Here is a 9,288-nt window from a genome sequence, read left to right on the forward strand (position 1 = left end):
CTCCTACTGTGGTAGCCAGCCTTGGCCCACACTAGTATATGCCTATATTTTCCACCAAGTTAGACATTTTGACTCTCCACCAAAGAAAGACCTTGGCATGGGGAGGTTGTGCATCACAAAGACCAATGGTGTAGGCCTAGTGCTCAGAAGCTTTCAGCTTGGCCACTGGCGCCCAGGGGCATTTAGCCCTCCTAGCTTCAGTTGCCTTATCCCCCAAATGACGTGGGATCAGGGCATCTCTGCACTCTTGTCCAGCTTCAAATTCTTACTATAGTGTGAATGACTGATAGAGGACTTTCCTTGAAGCCATGTTGACAGGAGGTGGGAAGGAGAGCACAAAGGTGAGAACAGGACCCCAGGGGATGCTACAGATATGAGTCATGATGTGGTCCAGAGAGGAGGTCTGGGGGCCAGGACCCTCAGCCTGCTTCTGAGCCCCCTCCCTGGCTGGCCTTTCTCTTCCTTCTTTTCTTCCTCTGTCTCTCCTCCCTACTTCCTGTTCTGCTGCAGTGGTTCATGCAGTCCTCCCCTCAGCATGGAGCACTGTGAAGAGCTGGTCCTTGGCCAGATTTGCATTGGTGGTTTATTGGTTTAATTAATCAGGGGCTGTACACAGTGTCCCCCTCCTCCGTGTGAGGTTGGGCAGGGGCTGGGCTGAGCATCCACAGGGCAGCTGGCTGGCATTAAAGACCCAAGGAAGCCGCTGACATCAGGTTCAGCCTGTTTCAGGGACCTGTGGTTCCTGTTCCCTTTGTCCCCTTTGGACTCTATCGGAAGTGACACTGCAGACAACAGACAGCTTCATCAAGCCTGGAGCCTCTGCCAGGGAAAAGGGGGCCCAGCAGACAGCAGGCAGAGGGAGCGCGGCCTCAGTAGCCTGGATCCCACCCTGGCCTCGCCTTCTCGGGCAGATGCCCCACTCGGGCCCCCCCCCCAAGAACTGCCTGGCCTCAAACCAAGTGGTTCTTTCGTCCTCGACAACGGAGCGGGGGTTCCCAAGGCCCGCGGTGTGCTTTCCCGTGCCCACTCTTGCCTGGCATCTCTGGATGCCATCATGGAGAAGGCATTTGTCGCATCTGCAGCAGGGGCAGGAGTGACTTCAGGTGACCAGGGAGAACTGGCCTGGGAGCCAGAAACTTGGGCTCTGTGCCCTCTGAGCCCTAAGGGCTGTGTGGCCCGTTTTCCAGCTGCCCTCTGTGGACGTCAAGTGAGGCCTGGGGTCAGCATTGGCTGAAGTCCCTTCAAGCTCCACGGTTGTCTTTTCTCTCATGCCTGGGAGCTGTCCTTATACCGCGGAGCGCTGGGCACTGGCTGGGCGGCTCCCACTGCGGCCGTGGCAGCCAGTTCTCACTCCAGCTCTGTCAAGGGGGCCAGCGCATCGACACCTTATCGATGAGCCACTCAGAGAGGTTGAGTTACCTGCCTCAGGTCACACAGCTGGTTTGGCAAAGCTTCGTTTGAGGCCAGGCAGTTTTGGGGGGGGGGTGACAATGGGGTTAATGGAGTCCCCCGGATCCCTCCCACCCTACTGTCACATTGGCCCCTCCCAGGTCAGCTACAAGGCACCTCCCGCCCTGCAGAGCCTGCAGCAAGGGTCTGCCTGGGGGTCATGGGGAGAACAGAGATGCTGCAGGCAGTCTTTGGCCTCATCTTTTGTTTTTACGTTTTTAAACATGGAACACTTCAAGATTCTGTGTGTCATCCTTATGCAGGGGCCACGCTCCTCTTCCCCGCCCTGTTTCAGTGTTGGTGTGTGTGCGGCCGAAGCGAGCACACCCCGTCCTTCGGAGACGAGGCTGGAGGCCCCAGGATGGTGGCGCCGAGTGGGCTGCACTTCCCATAGGGAGCCAGGAGCCTGGGTGAGGGGGTGGAGGGCTGCAAGGTGTCCTCTTGGCAGGAGTGAGGCTGGGTGCGGGGGAAATGCCTTGGTGGCTCAGAGCCTGACGGTAGCGGTAGCGTCTTCGAGGCCCATTGTCCAGATGAGAACACTGAGGCCCAGGGTCACACAGTCTCCTGGGGGGCTCCCTGAGAGAGTCTGGCCTGGCCTTCTGCTGATCCTCCCCTGACTTACACCCCTTGCCGCCTGGACCAGGGTGGCCGCCGAGGGGGTTCAGGGGACAGGCAAGAGCGGGGACCGGCCCTGCCAGCTGGTGTCAGCAGCGTCTGTCTCATGAGTTCACAGCTGCTGGGATCATCTGCTCAGTCTCCCACCTCGGCACCAGCTGCTTCCCTGCCCCGCCCGCTCACTCCACGGCTTTTCTCCGTTCCTTGGCGTCTCTGTTCTTCCTCCCTCCCCTCTCATTCTTTGGGTCTCTCAGAATTGGTCATCTCTGCCCCATCCACTGGGGGTGCCAGCCCTCCAGTGCCCAGGACCCGGGGGAGGTTTGACAGGCAAGCGGGACAGGCTGGGCTGGGGGACCGCACCCCAGGGGGAATGGGGGTTCCCCGGTTGATCACTCTGAGCTTCCAACTCCTCATCTATAAGATGGGGATAACAGCGCTCGCCTCGGAGGGCCATCGTGAGGGGCTTGCTTCTGCCCCGCTGCCCCACCGATGAGGCAGCCCTGCCAAGCTGTCCCTGCAGAGCGCCATCCACCTCTGGTGTGTCACGGTCGTTAACAAGGAGGGCTAACGGGTGGGGGTTCTGGTGCCACTGCTCAGCCCTCGGAGCCTCAGTGTGCACATCTGTGAAATAGGAAGAATAAGGCCTCCTTCCTGGGCTTGATGAGAGGGCTCCCATAAAGCTCTCACTGCGGGGCCCCACAGACATCAGAAGGGCCCAACGAATGGGGCTGACTATTCTCATTGAGCCCGCCAGTGTTGGGGGGCTCACCCCCTCCAAGACGGGTAGCCAGGGTGCCTGTTCTAGATGACACCTGAGCATGTGGACCAGGAGTCATTGCCTCTGCCTGCTGGTCGAGTCCCTCTTTCTCCTTCCAGAACCCTCCCCCAGCTGCCCACACTGTTGACATCTTCCTCAAGCCTCCTGTGGCATGATCGGCTGGGCCCACGCCTGGCACCTGTTTCCTGCTGGTTTACTCATTCTCTCGCACCTGGGGTGTTGAAAAAGCCTCCCAAGTGCTTGTCCTGCCCTCCCTGGCCCTCTCCACTCCACTCGTGAACTTTTTATCTAGAGGGATTAAAAAAAACCTCTTTATTGGGGGTATTTCTTAGTATAAAGCTCTCAAATCTTAAGTGTGCATGGCTCGATGGATTTCTCCATGTGTAGACTGTGTAAATGCCTCATCGATCAAGATACAGCACACTCCAACAGCCCAGGCCCTTTTCCAGTCAATAATCTCCCAGAGGTAACCGCTCTTCAGACCTTAATCCCCCAAATTAGTTGCATCTACCCCTGAGCTTATTCAAATGCACCCACACAGCACACAGGCATTTCTGTCTGCCTCCTTCCATTCCACCTTATGGCTGTGAGGTCCATCCCACACTTACAGGCCTTGCAATTTGTTCTTTTTCATCGCCGTATAGTATTTCACTGACGGGATGGGCCCTCACTTACATATGCACCCCACAATCCCTGGGCTGTAGAGTGGTTCTCAGTTCCTGGCTCGCATGGAAAAAGCTATGATGAAAGTTTCTGTTCACATCTTTGGCGGTCATTTTGTTTTCGTTTCTCTTGGGCAAATTCTTGTGACTGGCATTTGCCAGATCACAACCCAGGCATGTGTTTAGTTTCCGTAAATCCTGCCAAGCCATTTCCCAAGCGGTTAATTAACACTCCCACTAGCAGCGTGTGTGAGTTCTGGTAGCTCCGCATTCTTGTCGACTCGGGGAGCGAGCATTCTTTTTTAATTTTAGCCATCGTGGTGGGAGTATGATGGGATCCCATTGTGGTTGTAATTTGCATTTCCCCCCGCGAGTGGTGGCGTTGGGGACTTTTCATATGCTCACTGGACAGCTGGACTCGGGCTCACTGAATAGCACCTGTTCCAGGCCTTGGCCAGTGCTTTTTTTTTTTTTATTAGGCTGGAATTTTTTCTTGATTTGGAGATTTTTTTTTCTTTTTTCTTTCTTTCTTCTTTTTTTTTTTTAAAAGATTTTATTTATTTATTTGACAGAGAGAGACACAGCGAGAGAAGGAACACAAGCAGGGGGAGTGGGAGAGGGAGAAGCAGGCTTCCTGCTGAGCCGGGAGCCCGACGCAGGGCTCGATCCCAGGACCCTGGGATCATGACCTGAGCCGAAGACAGACGCTTAACCACTGAGCCAAACAGGCGCCCCATCTTTTTTTTTTTAAACATATTCTGGATTTGATTCGTCTGTGGATACGTGTATAGGCAGGCATATGCTTCTCTCTTGTCATCATTCACTTTCCCATCCTCTCACAAAACCCTCTCTTTGGCTCCTTGGGCGGTGCGGGTTCCTACCACTGAGGTTGGAATGTGGGGGGGCCCTCTGCCAGGTGGGATCGCCCTCCTCCCCACCTCGCCGGCCTTGCTGTCCAAGACCTAAATCAAACCACTTCCTCTAGAAAGCCAGCCCTTCCTGCTTCCTGCTCCACGGCTGGCAGCTCTGTGTTTGGCATGCTCAGCATGCACAGCCCGATGGCTACCATAAATGTGTGCATCTGGGCATCCGTGTGCACCTCTGGGGCGGGACGGTGTCCTGTACCTCACACAATGCTGGCTCTCGACCACCTCTTGGGGTAGGTTTTCAAAGGTAGTGTTGAGGTATGGCCCAGTGTGCCTGGGACAGTCCCCACTGAACCCATGGACGCAGCATGCTTATTAGCAACCCGTCTGGAGGCCCTGAGGGGAGGGGAGCGGGCGAGGCCACCCAGGGGCTGATGGGGAAGAGAACCCTCGTCTTAGGGACAGACCCGGGTCTAGTGCTGACCTGCCACCATGTACCGTGTGCTCTCAGGTAACTCCCTCACCCTCTATGCCTCAGTTTCTTCTTCTGTGAAATGGAGAGAATAAGTCTTTCTTTGCCCATGCCTCACCAGGGGGTTATGAGATGTCAGGGGAGCGTGCGTGTGACAGAACACAGGGCCGATGCACAGAGAAGCCAGTCTTGCCCCGGGCGAGCCCCTGCTTGGGAGGGAGGCGTCGGGCACCCCTGGCCCATTGTGCCTGTGTGAGAATGGAGGGGGCCCCGGGAGGGGCACTGAGCGCGCTCTGAGCGGGGGAGAAGCATGTCCCAGTCCGAGAAGCCCGGCTGAATACTCGCATCTCAGTCCGGGTGGTGGCTAAATGTCCTTTTCTGAGTGTTCAAACTATTTCATAATTTACCTTATTTTTCAAATTGAAAAAGAAAAGCCAGATTGGGCTCTCCCGATGCTCTGGGCTGCTTGCGAGGAGCCACCCTCCCGCTGCTCCTTCAGGCACCGCACGTGGATCAGGCCGGCCTGCATGGGCTGTCGTGGGCACGTATGGGACTCGCCTCTGACAAAGGAGGACACACGCCCTGTGTCCAGCTCCTCACACTCCGTCGGATGGCAGCCGGCTGAGGACAGGTGTTTGAGGGGTGGAGGGAGAGTGACCCAGGGCCTGGGGCTCTGCCGGGACGGGGTGCCAGGCCTGCAAAGGGGGCAGAGGCAGGAAGTGACAAAGGCAAGCTCAACTGACTTCCCGAGGCCAGAGTGGGGCCCCACGGCCCTCATTTGTACAGGTGGGGAGACTGAGACCCAGAGGCCAGAGGGGACTTGGTCAAAGTCATGCGGGCGATTCTTGGGGCTGGGTCCCTCCCGCTGACATCACTTCTGACTTGCCCCCCACCAAGCTTGCCGGGGATCAGGATACATTTTTCTGGCTTCCCCTCAGACTTTGAAATCCTGAAACTGCCTCGTCAACCCCCAGGCTTGGGCCGACCTCTGTGTCTTGGACCTGGGCTCCCCAGGACTGAGATCCTCTGAGTCCTGGGATGACCCCAGAAGAGCTCAGGTCCAGTGGGTAGCTCTGGGAGCTGGCGCGGGCTCACAGGCTCGTGGAGGTAATTCTGGACACCTCTTCCCATCTCTGAGTCAGTAACCAGGGCTGCTGGCCTGCAGAGGCCTTGGTGGGAGTGTTTGTATCACGGAAATTGGTTAATGCCCGAGGCAGGGTTTTCCCTGGCCACTGAGGGAGGCACGTTTCCCAGCACGCCACTGCACCCCGGCCCCCCGCTCCCGCCCCCTTCATCCCCAACCACGGCAGCTCCACTTCATCGGTTTTATACTTTGGACTCTGGATGAGATTTCATTTGAAGGAGAACTCTACTGCTTTATAAATTTTTGAAAAATTCTTCTTTTTATTTTATTTTTATTTTTTTAAAGATTATTTATTTACTTATTTATTTGAGACAGAGAGAATGAGAGAGAGAGAGAGCACATGAGAGGGGGGAGGGTCAGAGGGAGAAGCAGGCTCCCTGCTGAGCAGGGAGCCCGATGCGGGACTCGATCCAAGGACTCCAGGATCATGACCTGAGCCGAAGGCAGTCGCTTAACCAACTGAGCCACCCAGGCGCCCGAAAAATTCTTCTTTTTAAAAAAGATTTTATTTATTTATTTGAGAGAGAGAGAGCAAGCGCTAGAGCACAAGCGGGGGCGGGGGGAGGGACAGAGGGAGAAGCAGGCTCTCCGTTGAGCAGGGAGCCGGACTCGGGGCTCGATCCCAGGACTCTGGGATCATGACCTGAACCAAAGGCAGCCGCTTAACTGACTGAGCCACCCAGGAACCCTGAAAAATTATTCTTTTGGACCAATTTATTTGTTGTCATCTATCCTGGGTGTGCCAAGGAAACCTATGTGTCAGGGACTAACCTGGCCTAACTTGTGTGCTCTGAACTGACCTCTGAGTCCTGGGCTATCCTGGGCTAACAGGTGTTCCAAACCAATGCAAGTGTTTGGGGATATCGTGTGTCCCTGGATTAGTGTGTGGGCCTGGGCTGACCTGTGAGCTAGTTCTAGGCTAGCCTGGGCTAAGCTACATGTTCAGAGATAAGTTGTAGACCCTGGGCTACCCTCAGCACCTGTTCCAAGCTAATCTGCAAGACCTGGGGGAGTGCTCCCTCTTCCTCTCCTAGAGACAAGGACCAGCAACAGAGCTCCAGTCCTGGTGCTCTTGTAGATCTTCAATGGTGGGAAATTTGTCCTCAGTTTTCCTTCTGCTGGACACAACCAGTGCCCAAAAGCTTGGAGTTCCTTCAGGAGCAGGTGCCTGGGACGGCCTTAGGAGTCCAGAGCCAGCCTCCTCCTGAGCCTGTGGGAGTGGAGGAAGACGCAACCGGCTCTTGCCCGGGTCGGGCGGGGCTGGGCTGGGCAGGTGAGGGACAATGGGGTCATTGTGGGCTCTGGGGAGGAGGTCAGACATTAGGAGGACTCCCTGTCCTTCCTGATTCTTCCTGTTGAAGGAAGACAGGGAGCTCAAGTAAGTCTTGGCTTCACCCCCGGCCTCATCAAGAACCCCCCTCAAGAAAGCCTGGCATTCGTGCACAGCTCTGCGTCTGCCAACGTCACCCCCGTCCACCCATGGTTTGGCGGAAGGAGGATCATCCACCCAGTTGGCGGGTGGGGCCGCTGAGGCTCACAGGATCCCCGAGACTCCGAGTCCCCTGTCAGAATCCCTGTCCGAGAGCCTCCCCTCTGCCCTCGGTCCATCCCCTGCTCCCCCTGCCGGAGGCGTTGCAGCAAGAGCATCTCCCCCACTGCTCCCGGCCCCTGGTAACCCCAATCTGCCCCAGACCAAGAGCCTGGGTTCTTGGGATCCGCTCGGCCTGCTGGGGAGAGTTTTCCCTGTCCCGTGTGCCCCGTGGGTGCAGCCATGCCATGCTAGACGGATACAGTGACAAGGACGTCACTGCCCCCATCCCCACGGGGGAAGGCCACTGCTACCCACACTCCGAATTAGGTACGCTCCTCAGCTCTCTTCCCCGTCCGGCCACATGTGTCCCTCCCACCTCCCTCCACCCCTGCCAGTCAAACCCGACTCACTCCATCCATCTTTCTACCCCTATTTCCTGAGCCCGTCTTGAAGATGGGTGCTGCCCAGCCCTGCTCTGCTCTTGCCACTCCCTCTACGTACAGGACTCTCTCCTGTCCCCTCCTCCAGGGAGCCTTCCCTGACTCCCCACTCCCAGACCCCTTGAAAAGAGCTCCCTTTCTCCCTGGGCACTCTTGTGGCAACCCCAGGTCCTTCCTCTGTGTGGGTGGGCCTGGGAGCACCCCCAGGCAGCAGGACAGCTGAGGTCCTTCGGTCCAGCCCCTGGGAAGGCCATCAAGGCCACAGCAGAGGCCCTTCCCCTGGGTTGTCTGGGCTGCTTGGGGCTGGCACAGGGGCTCCACACTCACCAAGTGTGCGGGACAGGGAGGCACCTGGGGACTCTCGGAGGCAGGCTTTCTGAGCCTTGGTGTTGCAGGTGGACTTCCAGACCTTTGTCACCAGCCTGACATAATGTTCCTGTGTCTGGTGTCTCACTAACCCCTCACTGCCCTGTTCGGCCTGAATCAGGGGTGGGTGGGCAATCATGTATGGAGGGGTCCATGAATAAAACCCTGAGTGCCTCCAAGGCCCACAAGGCCAGGACGGTCTCATCCCTGCTGGGCCCCCGGTCTCAGCACACACCACCCGCCCCCACCTCTGGGCCTCCTTCCTCCCACCTCTGCCTCCCTCCCAGTGCATCGCTCTCCCTGAGGCTGTTCCCCACCTCCACATGGCCCTAACTTTCTAAAGCCCATGGGCCCCTCATGCCCTTAATAAGCTCATCTAATTCCACACCTTCAAGTTCCATCCACTAACAACTCCAAAATGCCTCTCGCCTGAACTCCAGACTCACACTGTGCACCATCCACCTCCTGGGAGCCCTCCCCTAGGAGCCCAACAGGCCTCCCTCCGAAAGCCGCTCACCCTCAGCCTTTCCCGTCCCAGTGGCACCTCCACCTCTCCAGTTAGGCCAGATTTCTCTTGCATACACCCCACATCCACTCTGCCCACAAAGCCTGTTGGTGCTGCTTCCAATATCAGCCTGAAGTCTGACCACTTCTCACCCCCCTCCACCCAAGGAGGCCAGCCGCGCATGCCCACCGCACAGGGCACTCGGCCAAGGACAGCCTCCTGGGCGCACCAGGACCACTGCACAGGCCCCCTGGCTGGCCTCCTCACTTCCTTGTCCCCTGCAGTCTTGGCTCCCATTCACTCATTCATTCATTCAAGGACGGGCAAGGCCCCCGCTGTCGTGAAGCTTCCACAGGGCGAGGGCAGGGGATAGGATGGTGGTGCTGGAGGCAGATAGTTAGCAGCCAGTGAGACACGCTATTATTTCGCTGCAATCAAGATCATTGCTCCAAAGCAGAAG

General features: G+C 57.1%; 1 non-coding gene across 1 annotated transcript; it reads right to left on the reverse strand.

Annotated features, from left to right (window-relative positions):
- Positions 1-1,667: 1,667 nt before the first annotated feature.
- Positions 1,668-1,776, reverse strand: LOC123847231 (U6 spliceosomal RNA). Its single transcript, XR_006791476.1, has one exon. It is a non-coding gene; the product is annotated as a U6 spliceosomal RNA (small nuclear RNA).
- Positions 1,777-9,288: the final 7,512 nt, after the last annotated feature.

Source organism: Mirounga angustirostris, unplaced genomic scaffold (genome assembly GCF_029215605.1).
Source record: "Mirounga angustirostris isolate CCGP_5_RB_7025 unplaced genomic scaffold, mMirAng1.0.hap1 SCAF_6, whole genome shotgun sequence".
NCBI classification, from domain to species: domain Eukaryota; kingdom Metazoa; phylum Chordata; class Mammalia; order Carnivora; family Phocidae; genus Mirounga; species Mirounga angustirostris.